This window comes from Schistocerca serialis, chromosome 2 (assembly GCF_023864345.2).
Source record: "Schistocerca serialis cubense isolate TAMUIC-IGC-003099 chromosome 2, iqSchSeri2.2, whole genome shotgun sequence".
In the NCBI taxonomy this organism is placed as follows: Eukaryota; Metazoa; Arthropoda; class Insecta; order Orthoptera; family Acrididae; genus Schistocerca; species Schistocerca serialis.
This window is the reverse complement of record NC_064639.1, coordinates 114042827-114069616: the sequence shown is the minus strand read 5'-3', so window position 1 is coordinate 114069616 and position 26790 is coordinate 114042827. Positions and strand designations below refer to the sequence as shown.

The window sequence follows — 26790 nt, the reverse complement described above, 5'->3', positions numbered from 1 at the left end:
TACTGTGTTCTTCACACTAGGATTTATGGGCTCTCCTGTGACGAGGGGTCAATGGAATGCACCTTGCAGGTTTCCAGGTGAATAAACTTTGTCTGGTCAGTCGTCTGTAGACTGTGTGTCTGGAGACAACTGTTCCAGTGGCTGTGGTAAGATTCCTAGCAAGGCTACCTGCAGTACTCCGTCGCCGTCGGCGGGCACTGATGGCGAGATACCGGTCTTCTTGTCGTGTTGTATACTGTGGACATCCCGTACTGTAGCGCCTGGACGCGTTTCCTGTCTGCTGGAATCGTTGCCAAAATCTTGAGATCACACTGTGTGGCACACGGAGGGCCAGTGTTACGACATGCTGTGTTTGAGGAGCCTCCAGTCACCCTAGTATTCTACCCCTCATAACATCATCAATATCTGTTCTTTGAGCCATTTTCAGAACACAGTCGCCATTACCACGTCTGGAAACGTCTGCACACTTACTCGCTGCACCGTACTCTGGCATGGAGCAACACACCTCTGCGTATGTGGACTGCTGCCAGCGCCACCGTGCCGCGACCGTAGGTCAAATGCGCCGGAGGGTCATACCCCGAGGTGATTTAAACCCGAAAACCGCCCACCAGAGCGTTGTTTCGCCGTGTATCAGCATTATCCATAATTTATGGGTATGAGTGTATGAAGTCATATACTGAGGTGCTGTAATTTATTTCTTCTTTACTAATAATTGTATTCATAACACATTTTGTAGACAGTAGCCACGTATACCAATGGATGTACTTGCGAAATTATATCATTGTACGACACAGATCAGGAGGTACTTTTGTGTCGTCTCGTTGTCACTGTAGGCTTGTACCATGGGAAAGAAGGAGAGGATGTTGTTGGTGGCCAGTATGCGTATGCGTGTATGTATTAAGAGGGTTCTTTATTAGCATAAACAGAGAGCTACGTATCTTAAAGCAAGTTGTTGTTGTATAAGCTCTCCAGTAATAGAACACATTAGCCTCACTGCTGGTGAAATACAAGTCCCATTATGCACACCGCTCTGGTCGCTATGTGCTGCCTGAAACTGAGATTCTGACTGTGACTCTCTGTGACTCCAAGTGTCTGGGCTGTGACTGATGAATCGACTGTCTGCGACTAACTGGGCCCTCCGGACCGCAGCGGCGATCTAAATACTTGCGGTCGAGAGAACGTTGGCGGCGCGTTTCTTGCGAGTCTGTCTTTGGCTTCTCTTCTGATAGGCACGCTTGATCCAGCGCCTACTATCGATCTCGTCGCAGCCTCTTTGCCGACCACAGTGTGCTGGCAACAGCTTACGCCAGCACAGATACGACGTCATAAACGCTGAAATGCGCGAAAACGAAACAACAGGTCGAAATTCACTAGAGATGTGTACAAGTACATGTGAAATATGTTAAATATATGTGAAAGGTATTTGATATGTGTGTATGCAGGCAAAGACAAGGTAAAAAGCTCATCCTAATCCTTGGAACGATTTCAACCAAATTTAGTACATATGCAGTCATGACCACGAAAAAAAATACTGTGGGTGGTAAGAACCAGCAGCCTCCTATTGGGGTTAGGGTGAAATGTGGAGTCGACCGCGGTGGTCTAGCGGTTCTAGGCGCTCATTCCGGAACCGCGCGACTGCTACGGTCGCAGGTTCGAATCCTGCTTCGGGCATGGATGTGTGTGATGTCCTTAGTTAGGTTTAAGTAGTTCTAAGTTCTAGGGGACTGATGACCACAGATGTTAAGTCTCATAGTGCTCAGAGCCATTTTTTTTTAAATGTGGAGGGAGCAGGGGGAGAGAAGGAGGTGGCATAGATAGAGGAAGATGAAATGGGCAAAGAGATGGGGAGGAGCAGATGGTTTTACATGGGGAGGGGGGAGGAGGAGAGAGACCGAAGGGTAAGGAGCAGATGGATAGAGAGAAAGGAAGGCAGAGATGGACTAATTGGAGACTGGAATAAATACGTTCCCGGTGCAACGCCAGATGCTTAGCTAGTGATATAATACAATCGTGCCATATACTAGTACTGCGACGGCATCCCTTGCCGAATGTTCCGCAGCCAATCACTACCACTGCCGGCATGAAGGCCCCTCAACAACGAGGGGGCAGCGACCGAACTGATAACGGAGACGGATGGACTCCGCCGTAGCCATGTGTTCCAACTACTGCTATCGGTGACAGCGGGTCTTGGCAGCAGGCGGACGAATGGTCCCTCGCGGGAGGTCTACACACACACACACACACACACACACACACACACACAAGTACACACCGCGCCGGCGCGGCGTGCGCCACAAATTGAGAGCTGCATCCGGCTGGCACGCCGCCCGGAGGCTATAAACCACAATACAGCCACTTAGCAGGTGTCACCGCCTCCTCTAAATACCGCGCCGCTCCCTCCCAGACAGCTGTTCTAATGGCCCGTAATACGCCGTGTATTTTATGCATACTACCGGAATAAACGGCCTAGAAAGGGCGTCTCCCTGCTGTAACTCTCGTTTTCTCTGTCGTCTCCCCTCCCCGCTCCATTTCATCACCCTCCCCTTCTCTACCTAGCTCGCGTACGAGTGGGTGTAGCTTTCGCATCTCAAGAAGACCGGTATAGCCGTCTTCGAAGCCGAAGATTTGAATCTCCTCGTGAAACGCCATCAAAACAGTAGGATTACTCTTCGATGCTGTGGTTTGTTGCTTCTTTAGCGGCTACTGCGAGCGCAAAAATTGCCAAAATGAAGCATTAAGCCTTTCTGAGACCGCCAGTAACACCCCATCCGCGATTACTTAAGGAATCGAACTTCCATTTAAAACCAGCCAGTTTTTTTGCCGATCTTGGTGTTTATGATGTCATCCCTCCGGAATTGTGTGTCGCGCGGTGATATAATTTTACAGGCACATTCAGCGGCACATATGGATGCTGAAACTTTCTGGTAGATTAGTGGCGGCCCAGAATTGGAACCTGCCTTTCGCTGGCAAGTGCTCTAGCTATCCGAGCGAGATAACGGCCCGCCCTTACGTCCCTGAAGCTGCCAGTACATCTATATTCCAGATCTGAGAGGGCGGGTTGGGAGTCTTGCTTGGATAGCTCAGTTGACGGAGCACTTGCTTGCGAAAGGAAAGGTAACATATTCAAGTCGCGGTTCGACGCAGTTTTAATTTGCAGGGGAATTTCAAATAAGCTTACTCTCCGCTGCAGAGTGAATACAGAGGGGTTCAAAAAATGTAGACAGTCTTTGATAGTCAATATTAATTATAAAAATGACATACTGTTCAACTCTCGCACGGAGGAAGGCTATTTCAGGGGTTCAAAGTGACCCACATTAACAGCCAAACAACGTCGATGCCACTGAACTGTTGACCAAACTACGGCTGTCAGTGTTGCCGGTGTGATAGCCGAACAGGACGCCTCGATGGCTTCTCGCAGCTCGTTCAGTGTAACTGGGCTTCTGTTGATAAACTTCATTTCTAACCTATCCCATCCCCATCTAACCTAACCTAGCGCAACCCAACAGAACCCAACCCAACCTAACCTAACCTAACCTAACCTAACCTAACCCAACCTAGCCCAACCCAACCCAACCTGACCTAACCTTCCAAGATCCCCCCCCCCCCCCCACCCTAGAAGTGGGTGTGACGTCTGGAGACAGCGGTGGGTAATCAACAGCTCCTCTTCGACCTACCCATCGTCCAGGTAGATTTTCATCTAGGCTCTGACATCTCAGGTAGTGAGACGGAGCGCCATCTTGCCACCTCTCGGATGGCGGATAAAATCGTATTTTACGGCATATGAAGATACTGTACACTTCACCCGTTACGGTATCTTCACAGAAGAATGGGCCAATCAAAACGCGTGATGTCAGGCCACACCTCAGATTAACACCCGGCAGATTAACACGTTTGTCTACGTGAACGTGAGGATTTTCAGGAGCCCAGTACACGCAGCTGTGGCGGTTTACAGTACCGTTCAGATAATCATCCCTGAAAACTGCTCAGCCTCGCAAAACATGCTTTCAAACCAATCGCAGTACTTCATCCTTCGGTCCTCGCCGTCTTCGTTCATAGAGCGCAGCTATCTTGGAATATAAACTGTCCACTTTGCTGTCTTCAGTTTTCGTTGTACGTTTTATCGGCTTACCCCGCTTTCACGTGCATTCTGCTTCACAGATTTTTCAAGTGACCTAATAAAATTTTGCAACAGAGCATCGCCGGAAGCTGGACTTCTTGATGTTTCTGGTTGGTTGGTTGGTTGGTTTTGGGGAAGGAGACCAGACAGCGTGGTCATCGGTCTCATCGGAATAGGGAAGGATGGGGAAGGAAGTCGGCCGTGCCCTTTCAGAGGAACCATCCCGGCATTTGCCTAGAGTGATTTAGGGAAATCACGGAAAACCTAAATCAGGATGGCCGGACGCGGGATTGAACCGTCGTCCTTCCGAATGCGAGTCCAGTGTCTAACCACTGCGCCACCTCGCTCGGTATGTTTCTGGTAAGCCAGACTTTTCCTTATGCACATCCAGAACAGAACCGTCGGCTTCAGATTTATCCCGAATACAAGAAATTGTTGTACTTGTTGGAGGCTGAGTTCGGTACACAATATGCCATTGCCGTTGTATCTCCATCATGTTTTCGTACTTCCAGTAACACCTCATTGCTCAGACGACAATCTTAATTCATTCACTGCTGCACTGTCATCTGCTGGAAAACGCGCACCAAGATCTGTTGACAAAATAATGGCTACGCTACCACGCAAAATTGCAACGATATGTCATTTTGTTCCAAAGATATTAACTACCAAAGAGTGCATAAATTTTGCTAGACCCCTCTGTATTTATTATGTGGCTCAATCTCACAACTCTGTCGCTTATAGAGTAAAGAAGTAATAAATTAAAACATCATTCTTGACGTTGACTTAACTGACAGGTTGACAAGTGCGAGGTGCTGTAGCCTTGGCAGGCCGTAAAGTGGCAACTTGGAGGTAGCTGCTTCCGAAGGCGCTATCGTTTTTATGTATGCAGGTTTGCCTCCCTCTTGTGTCGCCTGGCGACACACACACATGGATGCCTGCCAACGATGTCCGTCGAACTGATTGGATGCTGCCCGCCCCGAATTCCTCTCTCCCGTGCCAACCTCTTCACCTCACAGTAGCAACGTACATCCCCAATTATTTGCTGGATGTATTCCAATGGCTGCCTTCCTCTACAGTTTTTACCCTCTACAGCTCCCTCTAGGCCATGGAAGTTACTCCGTGATGTCTTAACACATGTCGCACTATGTTGTCCCTTCTTCTTGTCAGTGTTTTCCGCATATTCCTTTCCTCGCCGACTCTGCGGAGAATCTCCTCATTCCGTATCAGTCCACCTCATTTTCAACATCCTTCTGTACCAACACTTCTCAAATGCTTCGATTCCCTTCATTTCCAGTATTCCTTCAGTCCATGTTTCACCACCATAAAATGATGTGCTTCAATTGCACATTCTCAGAAATTTCTTTCTCAAATCAATGCCTATGTTTGATATTAGTAGACTTGTCTTGTCCAGGAATGCCCCGTTTTCCAGTGCTAGTCTGCTTTTTATGTCCTTCTTGCCCAGTACATCATGGGTTACCTTGCTGCGAAGGTAGCACAATTCCTCAACTTCCTCTGCTTCGTGATTACCAACCCTGATGTTAAGTTTCTTGCTGCTCTCACTTCCGCTACTTCTTACTTCTGTCTTTACTCTCAATCCATATTCTATACTCATTAGACAGTTCAATCCATTCAACACATTCTACAATTCTTCTTCACTTTCGCTGAGGATAGCAATGTCATCAGCGAAGCTTATCATAGACATCCTTTCATCTTGAATTTTTATTCCGCTTTGAACCTTACTTTTATTTCCGTCATTGCTTTTTCGATGTCTAGATTGAACAGACACCCTATCTTATCAGGGAAATTCGCTCTTGGTCTTACACTCTTATTGTTCCCTCTTTGCTCTTTTGTCGTATTGTACATAGCCCGACTTCGCCTACAGCTTACCCACATTTTTCTCAGAATTTCGAACATGTTGCACCACTTGATATTGTCAAGCGCTTTTTTCCAGGTCGACAAATCCCCTGAATGTGTCTCGATTGTTCTTTAGTCTTCTTTCCCTTACCCATCACAAAGTCATAACAGCCTCTCTGGTGCCTTCACCTGTCCTAAAGCGGTGAAGAGATCCTTCAGTGAAAAGAAATGACACCCCGAACATGAGGGTTGTTGGGCTGTAAGGCAAATGACAGGCGGGTTCGTACGTCACCAGTGTCCGGGGCGTTTCCACACACGTCTTCGCTTGTCGTCGGGATTGGGTTGAGGATGAGTCGGGCTTTAAACGTATATACTGTGCTCATTTTGGACAGTTTTGAAATAGTCGACAGCTGTCTTTAAGTTTATTGGTTTTGCACTTAGATATAACCGGAGGACATCAGTGTGACAAAACTGATGGCATATCACTGGCATACGATGGAAAGATTACTAGGACTTAATAACGAAGCCTTGGAGAACGCTTGATGCTACCCGACTCTGCTTAGACCTTATTGCACCGGTGGCGCGAAGTCAGGTATGATCGAAACCACTTCAGTGCACTTCTAGAGAAATTTAGTCTGCTATATTTGACAAGTACAGCATAAGGGTCGACAGTGTCAAATGCTTTGTAATCTAAGAAGCATATGAAATCCGTCTCTTGTCCTTCCATATAGATATGAACGAGAGTTGTCCAGAAAGTAAGTTCCGATTGGTCGCGAAATGGAAACCACAGTGAAATGTTTTATTTGCAACAATTAGGTACACCTTCCACCTACTTCTCTACATAATCGCCGCTCCAACTTCGAGTTTTGTCGCAGTGTTGTATCCTCTCTCCAATATCCTCGTCATAGAAAGCAGCCGCCTGTGCTTTCGGCCAGTTACCTGCACAGGTCTGCAGCTCGCTGTCTGTGGAAAAAGTCTGTCTTCATAGGCAGCGGTTCTTGTGAGCAGAGATGAGACACAGGGGGAGCCAATTACGGACTGTATTGTGGATCATCAAACACTTCTCATCGGAAACATTGCTGGAGCGTCTTCATTGCCCCTGCAGTGTGCGGCCGAGATTTGGCTTGAAGAGGGGACTGCTCGACAGTTGTGTTATGTGGGCTGCACTCAAAACCGAAAAGAGCGACGCGATACGATCGACGGGCATACTAGAAACACTGCCCAACACATCTGTGCAAAGCTTCACCAGATTCGACATCAGTTGTAAACAACTCGCAAATACACAGTCTGTCAAAGGCACAAGTGCAATTATTTCTAGTCGTGACTGAGGCCACTGTACTGAACAACATTACATCAGTATTTCAACAATGGAAAATCCAGGATGGAATGTAACAATATTATGAAAGAGATCGTCGCTATTCAGCACATAGCAATGATGGCTATTCAGCACATAGCAGTGATGCTAAGTCACAGATAGGCACAACAAAAAGATTGTCTGAAAATGAGCGTGTGGTCTCAGTAGCCAGTATCTGCGGTCATGTGTGTGTGGGATGCGTTTGCGTGAGTGTGTGCGTGTATGTTCTATCTCCGACGAAGACCCTGTTGGCCGAAAACTCGTCTTCTGACAGTCTTTTTGTTGTGCCATCTGCGACACAGCATTTCCGCTATATGGTGAGTAGCAGCTATCCTTTTCATAGTACTACTACATCAGTATTTACTTCATTTGCAGACTAATAATTGTAGCTACTAGGAGTAGTGTGTTTTTAGGTTGGTTAGTACCTCCAAGTACGTGCGGCACGAACAAGCACTAATACCTATTTTTCCCTGGGGTGCAGATCTGGTATTGAAGTGTGGGCGCCAAACGGGATGTCTATATTGACAGGCGTAGTCCACTTCGCGCCGCGGTTACGACCGTGCAGAAAACATCAGGTAGGCAATTATGTGACACTTGAGTGTTAGACGCAGACAAAAAACAACTAACCCACTGAGGTGCGTACATGTCAAGGTACCAATTATCACAATATCTGTACTTGTACCCGTAACGCGCTGTATATAAGTTTTACACTACTGGCCAGTAAAATTGCTACACCAAGTAGAAATGCAGATGACAAACGGGTATTCATTGGACAAATATATTATACTAGCACTGACATGTGATTACATTTTCACGCAGTTTGGGTGCATAGATCCTGAGAAATCAGTACCCAGAATAACCACCTCTGGCCGTAATAACGGCCTTGATGCGCCTGGGCATTGAGTCAAACAGAGCTTGGATGGCGTGTACAGGTACAGCTGCCCATGCAGCTTCAACACGATACCACAGTTCATCAAGAGTAATGACTGGCGTATTGGGACGAGCCAGTTACTCGGCCACCATTGACCAGATGTTTTCAATTGGGGAGACATCTGGAAAATGTGCTGGCCAGGGCAGCAGTCGAACATTTTCTGTATCCAGAAAGGCCCGTAAAGGATCTGCAACATGCGGTCGTGCATTATCCAGCTGGAATGTAGGGTTTCGCAGGGATCGAATGAAGGGTAGAGCCACGGGTCGTAGCACATCTGAAACGTAACGTCCACTGTTCAAAGTGCCGTCAATGCGAACAAGAGGTGATCGAGACGTGTAACCAATGGAACCTCATACCATCTCGCCGGGTGATACGGCAGTATGACGATGACGAATACACGCTTCCAATGTGCGTTCACCGCGATGTCGCCAAACACGGATGCGACCATCTTGAAGCTGTAAACAGAACCTGGATTCATCCAAAAAAATGACGTTTTGCCATTCGTGCACCCAGGTTCGTCGTTGAGTACACTTACTGTGATGCAGAGTCAAGTGCAACCGCAGCCATGGTCTCTGAGCTGATAGTCCATGCTGCTGCAAACGTCGTCGAACTGTTCGTCCAGATGATTGTTGTCTTGCAAACGTCCCCATCTGTTGCCTCAGGGATCGAAACGTGGCTGCACGATCCGTTACAGCCATGCGGATAAGATGCCTGTCATCTCGACTGCTAGTGATACGAGGCTGTTGGGATCCAGCACGGCGTTCCGTATTACCCTCCTGAACCCATCGATTCCATATTCTGCTAACAGTCATTGGATCTCGACCAACGCGAGCAACAATGTCGCGATACGATGAACCGCAATCGCGATAGGCTACAATCCGACCTTTATCAAAGTCGGAAACGTGATGGTATGCATTTCTCCTCCTCACATGAGGCACCACAACAACGTTTTAGCAGGCTACGCCGGTGAACTGCTGTTTGTGTATGAGAAATCGGTTGGAAACTTTCCTCATGTCAGCACGTTGTAGGTGTTGCCACCGGCGCCAACCTTGCGGTAATGCTCTGAAAAGCTAATCATTTGCATATCAGAGCATCTTCTTCCTGTGAGTTAAATTTCGCGTCTGTAGCACGTAATCTTCATTGTGTAGCAATTTTAATGGCCAGTAGTGTATTGTCGCCTGGAGTGCAGATTTGAGATTGAAGTTTGGACGCAAAATGGGATATCTATATTGACAGGCGTAGTCCACTTCGCGCCGCTGTCATGACTGTGCAGAAAACATCAGGTAGGCAATTATGTGTCGCTTGTGTGTTAGATGCAGACAAAAAACAACTAACCCACTGTGATGTGCACATGTTGAGGTACCAATTATCACAATATCTGTACTTACGCTCCTAACGCGCTGTTATGTAAGATTTAATTTATTCTCGTGGCGTATTTCACTTTAAAAATATCGGACGCAGCAACTCGTCACCATAATCGTGATGGGATATTTACAGCAGCGTTGCCGTTGGTGAGTGTCACAGATCTGCTCGAACCGTGGCGCGGCGAGTGCGCTGGGTGGGCAGTAAGCCCTCGCTCGTGAGCGAGATCCTCAGTGCCGAGGGCGCTAATCCGCGTAGTAAACCTCCTCCATTACCAGCCAGTCGCGTGCGTAGCGGAAGGTTCTGAATGGCGGCGTGCCAGGCAGGGAGATAATACCCGCGGAGAAGTGGCGGGGAGCAGTGGGGAAGGGGGGGGGGGGGGGCGCCAGCGATCACACGAGGAGCGAGTTAAGTCGCGCCGCGGGCCGCAGGATTCCTTTCAGCGCTGGCGCCATCAATAACGGCCGACAGCACGCCATCTGTCAATAGCAGCACAGCGGCGGCCCGCGAGGGGTAAGGAACGCGCCGTCTTTGTCGCTTGGCAACGCGCGGTACGTCCGCTTCCCACGGCGTGCGTGTATGCGGGTTGGGATAATCCAGCTATTATACTGACTGACGGACAGTCTCGTGTTTACAGTTCTATTCAACGGGCACTGTCTGCATTTGAATTCAGTTCCAGGTAAAACTGCAGCATACATCCGAAACCGATTAAAAGAAATGTTCATAGTACATACAGGGGATAGGCACAATGATGTGAATACCTGTGCTTACTTCGGAATAGTTTATTAATAAGGGGTTGGAACCTCATTCGCCCTTAATACAGCTGATTACATACGGGGGATAGGCACAATCATGTGAACACCTGCACTTACTTGGGAATGGTTTATTAATGTGTTGGACCCTCATCTGCCCTTAATACAGCTGGATTCTTCTTGGAATATTGACATACAATGATTGTATAGTCTCCAGTGAACTGAAGAAACTGCAAAAAAGGTCGGAATTTGAGGAGATACTGGATAAACTGAAAGAACCAGAGGTTGTAGAGAGCTTCTGGGAGAGCATTAGGGAACGATTGACAAGAATGGGGGAAGAAATACAGTAGAAGAAGAATGGGTAGCTTTGAGAGATGAAATAGTGAAGGTAGCAGGGGATCAAGTTGGTGAAAAGACGAGGGCTAGTAGAAATCCTTGGGTAACAGAAGAGATATTGAATTTAATTGATGAAAGGAGAAAATATAAAGATGCAGTAAATGAAGCAGGCAAAAATGAATACAAACGTCTCAAAAATGAGATCGACAGGAAGTGCAAAATGACTAAGCAGGAATGGCTAGAGGACAAATGTAAGGATGTCGAGGCGCATATCACTAGGGGTAAGATAGATACTGCCTACAGGAAAATTAAAGAGACTTTTGGAGAAAAAAGAACCACTTGCATGAATATCAAGAGCTCAGATGAATGCCCAGTTCTAAGCAAAGAAGGGAAAGCAGAAAGCTGTCTCCAGTGGAATGTTATACCACTCTTCCATCAGAACCTCTTCTAACTAATGTAATGACGAGGAAGTCGGAAATCTGCTCCGGAGTCTGCGCCCCAATAGCGACCACAAGGGGTCGATAATGTTCAAGTCCGGGGACTGTGCTGGCCAGGGAAGCATGCAGTTCAGTTGCATGCTCCCTATACCAAGATTGTCCTGTCCTGGCTGTCTGAATGGGTGCATTCGTCGTGAAATGTGTCATCATTGTTGGGGAACAACACTTGTATCATGGGGCGCACCTGATCACCTAAGATGTCCACATAATCGTTGGCTGCAACACGGCCTTTGAGAGTAATGATGGGACCAGCAGAATGCCGTGGTATGGCTGCCCACACCGCCACACTTCCACCTCCATGCTTAACCGTTGGAATCAAGCAATCGGGATTGTGTAGGCTTCTTTAGGGGTTCTCCACTTGTAAGCCCAGCCCGATGTTGGAAATAACGAAAACGTTGACTCGTCGGACCATATGACGTGTTTCCACTTATCAGCCATCCAGGATTTATGCTCCTGACACCATGTTTTAAGCTTCTTTGTGTTGGTTGTCGTCACTAATGGTTTCAGTATAGCAGCTCGTCCATGAATATTCGTTTTATGAAGTTCTCGGCGGACAGTGTCGATAGATGAGGCGGTCTCTAAGATGGCTATTGAGCTCTGCAGCCGGCCGTTGTGGCCGAGCGGTTCTAGGCGCTTCAGTCTGGAACCGCGCGCCTCGGGCATCAATGTGTGTGATGTGCTTAGGTTAGTTAGGTTTAAGTAGTTCTAAGTTCTAGGGGACTGATGACCTCAGATGTTAAGTCCCATAGCGCTCAGAGCCATTTGAACCATTTTGAGCTCTGCAGTCACTTTAGCCGCCGCAGTTTTGTGTTGTTTTGACACAATTCGTGTTAGCATACGACGGTCTCAGTCATTTAGTTTTGATTTGCGCCCACTATTACGTTTGCACGATGATGTCCTTCCATGTTTTGTGTAGGCTGTCATGACTGTTGAAGCAGTTGCTCTTGAAACATTGAATGAGTTGGCTGTCTTGGGTACTGATGCTCCAGCTAATCGGCCCCCCACAATCTGCCCTCTTTGGAATTCTCTTAGGTCTTTCATTGCACGTCGACCTCGGCCTCTGAACGCAAATACGAAGTGTGCACTACTCGTAAACAACCTGCACTGATGATAGTCCGTACTGAACACGCACAGTCCAGCGCCACACATCGTGCCTTACTTGCGTTGTTGACCGTCGAACACAACCATCCTATTACTACCACTGTTCACATTATTTTGGCTATCCCCTGTATATGACACTTAAATGTAAACGGTACCGGGTGATTCAAAAGGAAAGAACAGATTTCATTCCATAGACGAATTATAAAACTTAGAAACACATTGCTCATACCACTGGCTAGAGGAAGATTTTTTTTGTAGCGACATGGCGTAATAGTAGTAGTAGTAATAGTAGTAGTAAGGTATTCTGCCTCACGGCAGATATTGTCATGGGTTAAGCCTCTTCCACTTTTGTCTGTCCATAGCCAGTCTTTTCATTTCTGAATATTTTCCTCCTTTGATATTCTCCAGCATTTGATGCCTTATTTTTCCTCTTCCCCTTTTTCCCTCCCCCATTCCTTCTATGCCGTCCTTCAATAAACAGTCCCTCCTCAAACAATGTCCAATCCAGTTCCGCTTTCTCTTTATGATGACTTTCAGCATGTTTCTTTCTTCTCCAACTGTTCTTAATACTTCTTAATTCCTTACTCGGTCTTCCCATATCACATTTTCCATTCTTCTCCATATCCGCATCTCTAATGCCTCCAGTCTTCTTTCGTCTTCCTTTCTCAATGTCCAGGTCTCCGCATCATATAGTGCAACGCTCCAGATGTAACATTTGACAAGTCTTCTCCTCAGATCTTTGTTTAGTGGTCCACGAAGTAATTTCTGTTTCCTCTTGAATCCTTCTTTTGCCATTGCAATTCTTTTCCTAATTTCTGTCGAGGAATACATATCATACATTATTACACTTCCCAAGTAATTGAAGTTATTCACTTGCTCTATTTCCTCTCCCCCTATTTTCATACGGCATTTTCTCCCCTTTCCTCCAATTACCATGCTTTTCGTTTTCTCCTTGTTAATCTTCATTCCATATTCTTCTAATTTTGTGTTTAAATCATCTAACATTTGTTCCATCTCTCTTGCACTCTGCCATCACAACCATGTCGTCTGCAAATCTTATACGCTCCACTCTCCGACCCCCTATACAAACTCCTCTCCTTCCATCAAAACTTTCACTAATAATTTCCTCCAGATATATATTGATCAGTGTTGGTGATAAACAACAACCTCGTCTTACACCTTTTCCCAGTTCGGTTTCTTCACTCATCACACCTCCTATTCTTACTCTTGCTCTCTGCTTCAAATATAAATTTCTAATTAGCCGTCTATCGCTCCAGTCAACTCCATGTTTCCTTAGGATTTCCACCAGTTTGTCCCATCTGACACAGTTAAAAGCCTTATCAAAATCAGTGAACACAACATACACCTTCCTTTTCTTCTCCAGGTACCTCTCCCCCATCACTCACTGTAGCCCAATGGCATCTCTAGTTCCCACTCCTCCCTTTGTGGCGACTACATCACAAAAGAAATCATTTTCTGTTGGAATTTGCTCTAAGTCAATCTATCGTTCAAGTGCAAAGTGCATTCCGCCGTCAGTTTAGCAAGAAACGCCTCTGCACACTCAGATTTCTGACAAGCATACAAAATTCTTAGACGCTGAGAGCACATGCAAAGGGAAGAGCACTGGTAGGCCACGCACGTCTGATGAAAATGCGGAGCGTATCCGAGATGCGTTCACATGGAGTCCTCGGAAGTCCACAAGACGGACAGGCCAGGAACTTCAACTTCCTCAAACAACGGTGCGGCGTGTTCTGAAACGACGCCTGCATCTGAAGCCTTACTAATTGCAGTTACTGCAGTAATTGCGTCCCGGCGACCATAACAGAAGGTTCGAATTTTGTATTCGAACTGTCCAGGAAATGGCAGAGGACATTTTTTTCCCGAACTATTCATCTTTTCGGACGAATCGACGTTTCATCTATCGGGGAAAGTAAACAGCCATAATTTAAGGACGACGAACATGAAAGAGACTCACCAAAACTGAATGCGTCACGTGCCGTTTCTGTTCACAAAGTTCATGAACCTTTCTTTTTTGCAGAGGAAACTGTGACAGGAATGTCATGCCTGGACACGCTGCGAAATTACTTATTTTCTCAACTACACGAAGATTCTAATGATTTCATTTTTATGGATGACAGCGCCCTGTCTCACCATCACGTTGGCATGTGCCGCTATCTCTAACAACACCATCCCACTACGTTTGATTAGAAAAAGTGGACATCAAGATCTTGTTCATTGATTTTCGCCACTGAGGTCACCAGATCCACATCTCAGGATTTTTTTCTGTGAGGCTACATAAAAGAGAGTCTTTGTCCCACCTAAGGCAGCTACTTTTCAAGAGCTGAGAAATCGAACTGTTGAAGCTGACGATTCAATAAACAGGGACCTGTTGATTCCACATTCCTGACCGATACCACATACATTTAGTAAATAACTTCCTTAGATATTCACTCAGAATGCTCGGGTCATATCTGGCGAACTTTATTGGTACACTTACAGACCCCAGTTTTCATTTGTGTAGCCTCCTTCCGTGCCTTCTTTCGTAATTAATTTCTCTGCCCTTTCACCCTCCTAGTTCTCCCCTATCTCCTCCCACTTCATTTCTTTGTACTCTGTCCTTTCTTCTGTTAGCAGGTCTTTTAAAATGCTTCTCCCACTCTACCACATAATCGCCATGTTTGCTTTTTCCTTTACTTCTTTCCTCAGTCTTGCAACAACTGTCCACTCTGCCGCCACTTTTGTGACCCCCATGTAGCGATCGACTTCCTCGCGTTTATCCTCCCAGATTTCATATTCCTGTAGCAGATGTTCTTTTTTACTTCTGTATTCTAACATACAAGGCTCCATCATGTTTAACTTTTGAATGCATTACGGGAACAGCAGTGATCAATGTCTTATAAATAATTACTATTACAAACAGTTTTGATCACGATTTATTTAACAAGGTGACCGGTTTCGACCACTAGTGATTCTCCAACAGAAAGAGGTTCCTACTCAATGGTCTGAAGATGACGACAGTAGTGGTCGAAACCGGTCACCTTGTTAAATAAATCGTGATCAAGACTGTTTTTAATAGTAATTATCTATCATGTTTGTCCCTTGACCCAACGAATTATTATAAGACATCTTTTTTAGCTTTACTTTTTCTTCAGTGCTTTGAGTCCACCATTGTGGGGGGCTGCTTTCTTTCTTAGCTGACCCAGTGCTTCAAATACTACTTCATGTGCGCATTTTCTAATTCGTTGGTACGTATGCTCCACCGTTCCTTCTTCTAAATGTCTCTGTTTGACAACCATAATTTATAAAGAAATTGTACAGTCTTCTTTTAAGCTATCTGTTTTATTTCATAGCATCCATTGTCCTCGTGGGAATATCTAACCTCTTTAATTCGTTATTGGCCCTTGGATGTCACTATCATCTTTGCACCTAACAGGAAGTGATCTGAGCCACATTCTGCAGACTCTCTAACATCCTTAGTTCTTATGTTGCAATTTTTGTTTTGAATAATGTAGACTATTATTGACCTAACATTTCTGAAAGAACTCTCCCATTTGTATTTGTGGATCTGCTTGTGACGAAAGAAACTATTTAAAATCTCAACGGAAACTGTCTCACACATATCCACTAACCTTTCCCCATTGTCATTTAATGTCATCTCCATGTCTTCCCACTAAACCACTGTCGGTGGCCATCCTCAACTTTTCCATTAAAATTATTGCTTTGCGGGAGCTCTAACACACTTGTTAATTTTCCATGAAACTCATCTTTGACTTTGCTGTCAGTGCTGTTTGTGCTGCATAAGCTCATATAACTTCATGGCCATATTTTGAGATATCTACGGTAATTGCTCCGATGGTTAAGTCGACAATCGACTGTGCCCGAAGCGTCTTTCGCGCCAAGTTCAGAAATTTATGGGAGTGCCATGTTATCTGGCCGATTATTCAGGTTAGCGACAGTGAAATAAATGACTCCAGATTTGCTGAAGCTCTTAATGACTCGAGCGGACAATTCATCGTTCCATTGCCCAGCAGCTCAGAAAAAAATAAATAAATAAATTAACAGTATTATCTGAAATTAACATGTAAGTGTTATGTAAACGATATACTACCCTGGCCAGCCTTGGTGATTATATCTCCAAGATCTCTCAGAATTGCAAAACATTGAAACGCTGTGTCTACTCGTAGCAGCTGTCTTGCTTCTTAAAAGGGGTATGAATGACCCGTCAAAAGTTCGTGTGATTTTTTCATTGTCTTTGCCCTCTCTACATGTTCAAGATGGGCTATTGGTCAGCACTTATAGTTTCTTCCATTTGCTCACATGTAGCAAAGGCACATTCAGCAACCGCAAATTGCCGTTGCAACCACACATTTTTTGCACAATAGCCACAAGATATTAGGAAAATGTTTTACGAAACAACGCCAGTTCACCAAAACAATAATGCAGACGTGCTGACCAAAATCAAAAACTATAGATACAAGGTACATTTAAAGACTTATCGCTCATTGTTTATGCAGGATGCGGCAGAAACAATGACCTGCTTTACGTTGCGTGGCATTGTTGAACGACGCCATTAGCTGACAAAAGTGGTGTCCGCGAATCTTCGGCTAGCTCTGCTGTCCGAGTTTCTCCGTGTCTGTATTTCTCCTGCGTTCGTAGCAAGTACCCTCTCCCACGCATTTCAAGCTATACACACTTCGTGGTGTAATGAATACATCAAAATGACAATAAAATATTAAATAAAGTTCTGAAATAGATTTTTTAACCGAATTGTGATGCATAATGTCATTTGTGGTAGGCATTACATCATGGGGCAGTTCAGGATTTTGGCGTGTTGTGTTTGCCTTCATACCGACTGATGTTGCTTTGTACATCCCCTCCACACTGCTCTGGGGGTTCCTGAACCAATGTAGGTACAGCGCCGGCTTCGGAGACAGAAAGGCCAACCATTCCACCTGCAGAAAGTACAGGAGCTGACGCCTGTAGACTACACTAGACGTCGGAATTTCTGTCAGTGGTTACTCGAGCGCCATACTGCAGATCCAATGTTCGGTCGCAGAGTACTTTTTACGGACGAGAGCCTGTTTACCCGTGCGGGTATCGTGAACGCTCGTAACATGCCCATGTGAGTGTATGAGAATCCTCGCATAACTACAGCACGAGGACATCAACATCAATTTACAGTGAACATTTGGGGTGATACAGTGGACAAACAGTAACTCGGACCGCATGTTATTCCACAGCGCCTGACTGGCAAGAATCGACAGTTTTTGGAACAAGAATTGGGAGGTCTGCTTAATGAAGCCCCACTCGCTACACTAAACAACTTAATCTCTAGGCACGACGGTTCCGCAGCACATTTCAGTCGGGAGGCAAGAGATTGTCTCACTGTTGCATATCCCAATATGTGGATAGGACGTGTAGGACCAGTTGCTTGGCCCACCGGATCTTAACCCCAGGACACTTTTGGGGCCGTCTCAAGAAGCTCGTGTATCACAACTACAGCACGAATTGAAAACGGCTGAGCAACTGTGCAGAATCAGGCGTACGTTCCGAGAGCGGTAAGACTTCGCGCGCACGTCACTATCTTCATCTACATGGACATCATTTTTCATCATGTTCTGGGGTAGAAGTAGATCACGTGGATGGTATGAATTTGGAGTCCCTTCGTGTCGTCACTTTTTGAGAAGAATTAATTTTGATTGTTTGTGTTGCACCTGTGACCCCCTGCTCTACTGCACAATTCTGAAATAAAGCAGTTTCGGACAAACCGTTATTTAACAATTTACGCTTATTTTTTTTATACGTTACACCCACGAAGTGTGTACAGTTACTTTCGATTCATCCTGTATAAAATTTTTTTTAATGTGGGTTGCTGCAGTAAATATTTTACTCGTGAAGTACGACTTGGACCCCTGTACACAGAAGGCGACTGTGATCTGTATATTGCTCTTCTACCTGTTGGCTGTTGCCCTGCTTCCTTCTCTAATATACGGGGCGATTCACGAATATATTCAAATATTTTAGTATGTTACTCTACAAGTAAAACTAAAGAAAAAGTTGATATAAACATTGGTCCGCAAAATAAATAAAAAATTTTGCCTGAAATTTAGCAACTTCGCTAATATGAAGCCATCGCGAAACTGTACGAGGTTAAAGTAAAGCACGATTTCCATTTATTTTGTTGTTATTGATCTGGTGAATCTAATAAAACATGTTTCAGACTTTATCTGCAGTAGCTTTCCAGAACATCCAGAGAAGCATAGACGTAATTTCGTAAAATTTTTAATTTACTGACTACTTGGCCCAATTTGTTTTTTAAATTCTAGACAATTGCGCAAGGTTTTCAACAGAAGTTGTAGAGAATTTAATTTTGAAAAAATGATGGTAATAACGTTAACTGAAACTGTATAAATGTGTCAGATAATCCGTTTTGATTAATACCATAGCACACGTGAATTCATGTTAAACCGGAAAAAACAGAGCTCAGTGTTTAGGAAGTTGTACAGTGTACATACAGTTTCGCAATACATTCTCAATAAATGTTAGGAAACGACTGTAACAACTCACTAATGGTTGCCAACAATGACGTAAAGGTTTCTACATTCTCAATGGAAAGTAAACAAATTTACTTGTATACTTTGCTTCTCTGGATGTTCTGGAAAACTACTGCGGATACACGTCTGGGACATGTTTTATTAGATTCACCAGACCAATAACAATAACATAAATGGAAATCGTGATTTACTTAAACCTCGTACACTTTTGCGATGGTTTCATATTAGCGAAGTTGCTAAATTTCAGGCAAAATCTTTTACTAGCCGTAACTAAACATTTGCGGACCTATGTCTATAAGAATTTTTTCATTAGTTTTACTTGTAGAATAACATATTAAAATATTTGCAACGGACCTAAACTCTCGATTTCTCGTAAATGACTGCTGACTTGATTATTTCACCGACACGGAAACGTGGAGTCATAAGCTCGGCCACAGTGTTGTACTAATTACTTTAAAATGTTCCCCGATTTGTATCCCAAAGTTCGTCGACGTACATTTCTGTCGAGTTTGCAGAACTGCACAATCTGAATGTCAATAACCAATCTACACGAACAAGAAAGAAATACTTCCTTTTTGGCTACTAGGCTTACTTGCTAGTGAGACAGATTTGCTGTGAAATCGGACTGATACAGCAGCATATATGTATGTATAGGTTTCCTAAACGGAATTGTATAGTTCTAACAATAAATGCCGCTTGCATTTAGTGTTCCAGCTCATGTGCAAATGAGTTATTTCACTACATTTGCGCCATTTCGGTTAGAAATGCAATGTCGTTGACAGGCTAACGCGTGTGCAGTGCTTCACATTTCAGCATGTATGGCTGCCTCATACATAAGTGGTTGCGGCAGAAAATTATGCGAGATTCTTGAAATGTAGAAGACACTGCGAAAAATTCCAAGTGTAGAATAGCGCAGGTCCGGCCCGTAGCATCACGTTCCGCCATTCCCCAACAGATGTCGCAGCACGCAGCGGCAGCTACGGGAAGCTTTATCTGTTGGCAAGGCAATGTTCCCTCGTTCTCCGGTTAGCCGTGATCGTCTAGTGGTTAGGACATTGCGTTGTGGCCGCAATAACCCAGGTTCGAATCCTGGTCACGGCAGTGGTAAAACACTGTCACGGTGGAGGACATTTTTAATATTCTGCTGCGAATAGTCCTCCCGTGGAAATGCTGTGTTCTCTCACGATCTCGAACTTGACGTATTACACGTAATCTATATACAAGACGTCGATGCGTTTGACTTGTTGCAGTCCCCATAATCGTTTATCTTTTTACGTACAACAAATATATCGTGCAGAACCCCAAATAGAGAAATATCTAGGTGAATTTCGGAATAGCTGATAATGCAGCTAACAAATCTGGAATCTAAAATCTATTCTGTGAATGAGACAGCTGAGAAATAGATATACAACAGTTACATTTGTAGATTCCAAGGCAGTGTATGATTCCAGTGGCAGAAAATCCCTCATAAATAATATGAAAAAGTTCGTTTTAGATCCAAAACATTAGATTAACTATTTGTTAATGTGTCTTAGACAAAGTCAGCTTCTCTGGAAAATTCTCTGAAAACTTTGCCATAATATAGGGAGATGAATTGTTACCTTCGGTTACCCAGCTGCGTCCTGAAAGACCTAGAGAGAGAAGAAATTCCACAAGAAAGGCATCGAAGTGGGATACAAAAAAAGATAGCATCTATGTGGACTTTCGCAAATGACATTGTCTTGATAACAGACACGCCAGAAAGTGCCAAAATCCAGAAAGGAAACCTAAATGTGCAAGCGGGAAAAATTAGTTCACAAATTTTTCCCAAAGACGTTAACATTTGTCCACAGAGATTACTCGTAAACGAAAACAAAATCCAGAAAGCAATCTCATACAGATATTTAGGTGAGTGGCTAAGCATAAATAACAATGACAAGTAGAGTCTTGGGATAAGAACAAATAAGATGAACATTGCGTTTCAGAACACCAGAACTGTACACTAGATGAAAGCTATATCGCGGGAGACCAAAAATAAAGATGAGACTTGAGGCTCTGTATAGCGTCGAAACACTAAAACTAGTTCGGAAAGATGGCATGAACAAAATTATGAGAATAGCCCCAAGGATACCACAAACAGACAGAAAACGCCACGACCTAACAGAGAAATCTATGAAGATGTAGTGAACATAACAGACACAAAGCGCAAAAGAAGAATGTCGTTCTTCGGCGTTGGCTTGGCTACAATGGATGATGATAGACTCACGAATCGAATTAGCTGAAAGGACAACCAGAGTGATTTACACAGACAAAAAGAAAAAAAATGGTTCAAGTGGCTCTGAGCACTATGGGACATCTGAGGTCATTAGTGTAGTGTTGGCTGAAGAGCCAACACCGTGTTACTAGAGGAGGCCGAAATGCACGCGTTTTAGCTCACGCAGGCTGGCGTGAGGAGGGAAGAACTACACTGACGTGAGGTCTGCAACATGACAAGGAATTAGAATTCAGAAAGCGGACGTAATTAGTTTCATACTTTACTTTAATCCATTAATGACGAACGTCGCTCTTGACGGTACATGAGTCACAATATTATCTGTTCAGAAGACATAGTAACTGAATATGGCGCCTTGCTAGGTCGTAGCAAATGACGTAGCTGAAGGCTATGCTAAACTGTCGTCTCGGCAAATGAGTGCGTATGTGGACAGTGAACCATCGCTAGCAAAGTCGGCTGTACAACTGGGGCGAGTGCTAGGGAGTCTCTCTAGACCTGCCGCGTGGCGACGCTCGGTCTGCAATCACTGATAGTGGCGACACGCGGGTTCGACGTATACTAACGGACCGCGGCCGATTTAAAGGCTACCACCTAGCAAGTGTGGTGTCTGGCGGTGACACCACAATTAGTCCCCTAGAACTTAGAACTAGTTACACCTAACTAACCTAAGGACATCACACACATCCATGCCCGAGGCAGGATTCGAACCTGCGACCGTAGCGGTCGCACGGTCCCAGACTGTAGCGCCTAGAACCGCTAGACCACACCGGCCGACTTACACAGATACAAAATGACATCAAAAAAGCAAACAACATAATGGGCAGACCTAACTGGAACTTATTTAGTACCAAAAATTCAGAAAGCGGTTTTCTGTGACGAACAAGAGAGAAAAAGTAAACGACCACATAACATCTAATAGCTGCGGAAGCTGACATCAGAACGTTTGAAAGGGATGTGGGCGAATAGGAAGAAGAATTCATGCAGCAGGAACTGAAATATTGATTTAACTTGTTATGCAAAAGGAATTTCCAATAAATATATAAAGTAACATTTCAGCAGATAAAATAGGTCGGCTAGTTTCTGTAAATAAAACACAAGATAGGTAAATTTAACTTTTTTTTTTACTTCGCAATTAACAAACCTTTTGAGTTGTGGCAACGCTTCGGCCCGTAAAAGAACAACTTATCAGCAGCATAACCTGCGCTGCTGTAAAGAGAAAATTAAAAATGCATTTTGCCTACTTTGCCATTTTACGATTTCTTTTGGTTCAACAAACATTACTCTCAGTAGTAGCATTGGTTTACGCTAAACACCAACAAATAACGAATCACTTGTTATAACTGACTAAAATTGCCCACTAACGCAAACAGATGCACTATCGCGGTACGTGAAATTTTTACTCAATCTCTCAAATACCCATGTTGACGCACAAACAGGCAGACCGCTCGCATCGCACACCGTAGCTAGCAGAAACATTGGCTTCGTCCATTAACGACTTGGTGTGCCATCACAGAAAGAAGTGAGGTTCGCTTAGCTGTTAATTGAACTGGAATGAACACACAAAGATGGTAGCGAACAGACAGTTGTAAGCATGTCAGCAGCGTGGAATATCAAATGCCTCATAGTTTATTTATTAATCGAGAGTACGGAACCATACTCAATCAGAGCAGAAAGGAATTTCAAATAGCAGCTTTAATAAAACTTTCTTCTAAAAGCGAAAAAAGTCTCGTATTTGGTTTTTCCTTCTGTGTCACAACTGAATTTCCTCTTCCTCCTATCGGGTGCTTCGTAATGCTTAAAATTTATTGTAAACGTAGTTCCCCGATCTACTCACAGCTGACGGAAACAAAGATTTCCGTAGGCGCAAACTATTGCTAGAATTTGACCATATTGTCGCAGAGGGCAATGAACAGCAAAGCTATTGGCCAATGTCCTTGACGAAATTAACGAAATTAATGACAGTTCTCGCCACCGCGTAATTATGTGAAGCGATTCGCAGTGCCATCTCTGTATAGTTACGAATGCAACAGACGGTCGAGGAACAAACAGCAAATTCAGCTCGTAACGACGCCTGTTAACTTGCACGCTGTCACCAATCCGGAAATTAATGTTTTAATCAGAAATCTTCCAGCAGACCGCAGCCGGCACCACCGCGATTTTAATTTCCTGTCCCCGCCCAATCGCGGCCGGAATTCGAAAACACAGCGCGGCAATTCAAACACCTGCTGCGTTATCTCCCACCGGCAATCGACAAACAACTGTCACAGTAGATGTGACACATATCGATAGAGCTGAGGATTCAATGCTAGCTCGCACCTATAGAGGGATAACACGGTCAACGGTACATTCACGGTGTTGCATGCAGAATGAACACTGTTCTAGGTAGCAGAGGTTGTTCTTTTTAAATTTGTGGCGTCTTACTTGCCGTGTTCAGACTGCCTGAACTTACATACTTGTAGGACTTTAAGACCAGTGCTCGGACAACACTTCCCTAAAGAGGTACGATGCTGAACAGCTGAAGATTTTGGAACACTGGTAAGTAAAAAACATCATGATCTTTAACAAAGCCACCGTTACCTGAGAGCGTAGCGTTGAAGCCACATAAACGCGAAGTCGTTGGTTTAATTTTCGGTAGCAGTAACTTTTTTTTTTACTTTTATTCGAATTCTGTGTTTTAGTTTCAAACGTACATATCCTACATTTATGAAGAAAATCGAAAAGGGCCAGTCCATAATGTCCCCTTGAAAGAGGATGCATGTTAGCTTTCATGCTATCCTTGCACACGAGTTGATTATCGAAGATCAAAAGGAGAAGTAATTCAGATCATACAAGGAGAGCCGTATAACATGGGTAGTCCTAATATTTCATGAGTGGATAAAATTACAGGAGTTAAACTGTCTACAAATGATGGAATGCAAAGGAGAAAGTTGTAGCTGTAGTTTAAAACTCATATCCGTTTTATGGACACTGCCGATCGTCCAGTTCCCTATAGATACCAGAATATACCATGGCTATTGTTCAGTAAGCAGTGGAATATCACACAATTGGTGAACATGTGAGATTTATGTGTTCGTTTTTATATACATGCAATATTATCCAGAAGAATGTTGTGTACATGCAAAGTAGTTGCCTGAACTGGTATATTTGTTTACCTGTGTGACGAATGAATCAGATCCCATACTGTCCTGTTATTCCCCGTAGTATTGTGACGTCAGCAGTGTACTTGAGGCAGTGGTACGATACATACTGCACTGCGCTTCCTTACTGACAGCTGATCGTGTGCACATCGTTTTACGACTCCAAGAGTGTAGGTAGCGATAGACGAATGTGCTGTAATTGAAACAGTCAGACAAGCAGGCTCATCTATGCGCCAAATTTCGAACAATATGGCGCATCTATAGGAGATGTGTATTACACAGGCAGAAGACAACAGGTGGAAATAAGGAATTATCACGACCAGGACGACCTGGTAAAACAGCTGGAACTGATGGCAAATTCATCAGAATTACTAGTAAAAGAATATTAACAAAGAGATAGAGGGGCTGGCCAGTACTTACCTCAGCTCAGTAGAGCCGATAGATACACATAAAATAGAACTGAAAATTTACATTCCTAGCTTTCGGAACTTTGTTCCTTCATCAGGGAGGAGAGAGGGGAAAAAAGGGAAGAAGGGAAAGTGGATTCAGTTACTCACAACCCAGGTTATGAAGCAACAGGGAAAGGTAAACAGGGAGGGTAGCAAGGATGGAGGCATGGTTGTCAGAGGGAAGCCAAAGATATTCTACTGTAAGTACTGTGCCAGCTTCAAACCAAAGAGGTTGCATACAGAAGTAAAGAGGTATATAGTATAAAGATAAACACAACTATGTAGGATGAAAAGATGCGTGAATGGCTAAAGAGGAAAGGGAAAGAGGAGAAGACTGAAGAGTAAATGAGAGTGAGGTTGTTTAACGTAGGTTCAGTCCAGGGGGATGGCAGGATGAAAGGATGTGTTGGAGTGCAAGTTCCCATCTCCGCAGTTCCGAGGGACTGGTGTTGGGTGGGAGAAGCCAAATGGCACATACTAGTAAAAGAAATAGGTTCAAAACCGCAGCACAAATTCGGGCAGAATACAACGGCCGCGCGGGATTAGCCGAGCGGTCTGAGGCGCTGCAGTCATGGACTGTGCGGCTGGTCTCGGCGGAGGTTCGAGTCCTCCCTCGGGCATGGGTGTGTGTGTTTGTACTTAGGATAATTTAGGTTAAGTAGTGTGTAAGCTTAGGGACTGATGACCTTAGCAGTTAAGTCCCATAAGATTTCACACACATTAGAACATTTTTTTAGAATACAACGAAATGAACAAAAAAAAAACTTATCTGTTGCAACAGTGAAAAGGAAACTGATTGATGCTGGCTTGAAAGGGCGTGTAACGGCGAGGAAACCCCTCTGAAGCTCGTAAGTAAGGAGACTCGAATGGGCCAGGACTCATAGTAAGTGGACACATGAAGAGTGGAAGAAAGTGTTATTCACAGATGAATCGAAACTCCTGATTTTTGGTACCAGAAGGAGAATATTTGTTCGTCGATCTGAAGGAGAAAGAGTGGCCCGAAAGTGCATTCTGCCTACAGTTAATCACGGTGGCGGTTCTTTTATGATTTGGGGGCGTTTTCCAGGAGATCGAGTTGGCAATATTGTGGAAATAGAAGGTTATAAGGACCAGAAGCACTGTCACCGCGTACTTCAGTATCTTGCGATATTATGTGGATTGTGCTTAATAGCGAAACGGTTCACAGGATAATGACCCAAAACAACGGTCGGTATTCCGTAATAAGTACGCTGCGTCAAAGGAAAAACAGGTGGTACCGAAAGAAGCATTGACTATAGCCCCATTGAAATGGCCTCGGACGACGTGGATAAACGTACCCGGTAACTTCACATAACAAGCAAGCCACATGCCTGGAATGTCGTTAAGGGTGTGTGGAATCATAAAGAGTCGCAGTAAGTACAACAACTTATTGACTGCATACCTCGAGTTTGTGAGGCAATCATTACATCCAAGCAAGGGTACTTTGATGAAAGTAAAATACACACATTAAAAAAAGTTTTGCATCACCTCGGTATCGAGAATTCCGGAACCTGTGCAGATAATTGGAATAGAGATCAACATAAGGATCATTTCGACCCACATTGCATGTTGTACCGCCATACAGCTAGACCTTCAGACGTGGTGGTTCAGATTGCTGTATACACCTGTACCTCTAATAGCCAGTAGCATGTCCTCTTGCATTGATACATGCCTGTACTCGTCGTGGGATACTATCCACAAGTTCATCAAGGCACTGTTGGTCCAAATTGTCCAGCTCCTCAACGGCGATTCGGCGTAGATCCATCAGAGTGATTGGTGTCACGTCGTCCATAAACAGCCCTTTTCAATCTATCCCAGGCATGTTCGATAGGGTTCATTTCTGGAGAACATGCTGGCTACTCTAGTCGAGCGATGTCGTTATCCTGAAGGAAGTCATTAAACAGATGTGCACGATGGGGACGCGAATTGTCATCCAGAAGACGAATGCGTCGCCAATATGCTGCCGATATGGTTGCACTATCGGTCGGAGGGTGGCATTCACGTATCGTACAGCCGTTCTGCCGCCTTCCACGACCACCAGCGGAGTACGTCGGCCCCACATAATGCCACCCCAAAA

General features: G+C 44.5%; 1 protein-coding gene and 1 non-coding gene across 3 annotated transcripts in view; one reads left to right on the top strand and one right to left on the bottom strand.

The window, feature by feature from the left end:
- The window catches only part of LOC126456793 (solute carrier organic anion transporter family member 4A1), a 552827-nt gene that overhangs the window by 230714 nt on the left and 295323 nt on the right, over window positions 1-26790 (bottom strand). The window lies entirely within an intron of this gene.
- On the top strand, window positions 19888-19959 carry Trnah-gug (transfer RNA histidin (anticodon GUG)). The gene has a single exon. It is a non-coding gene; the product is annotated as a tRNA-His (tRNA).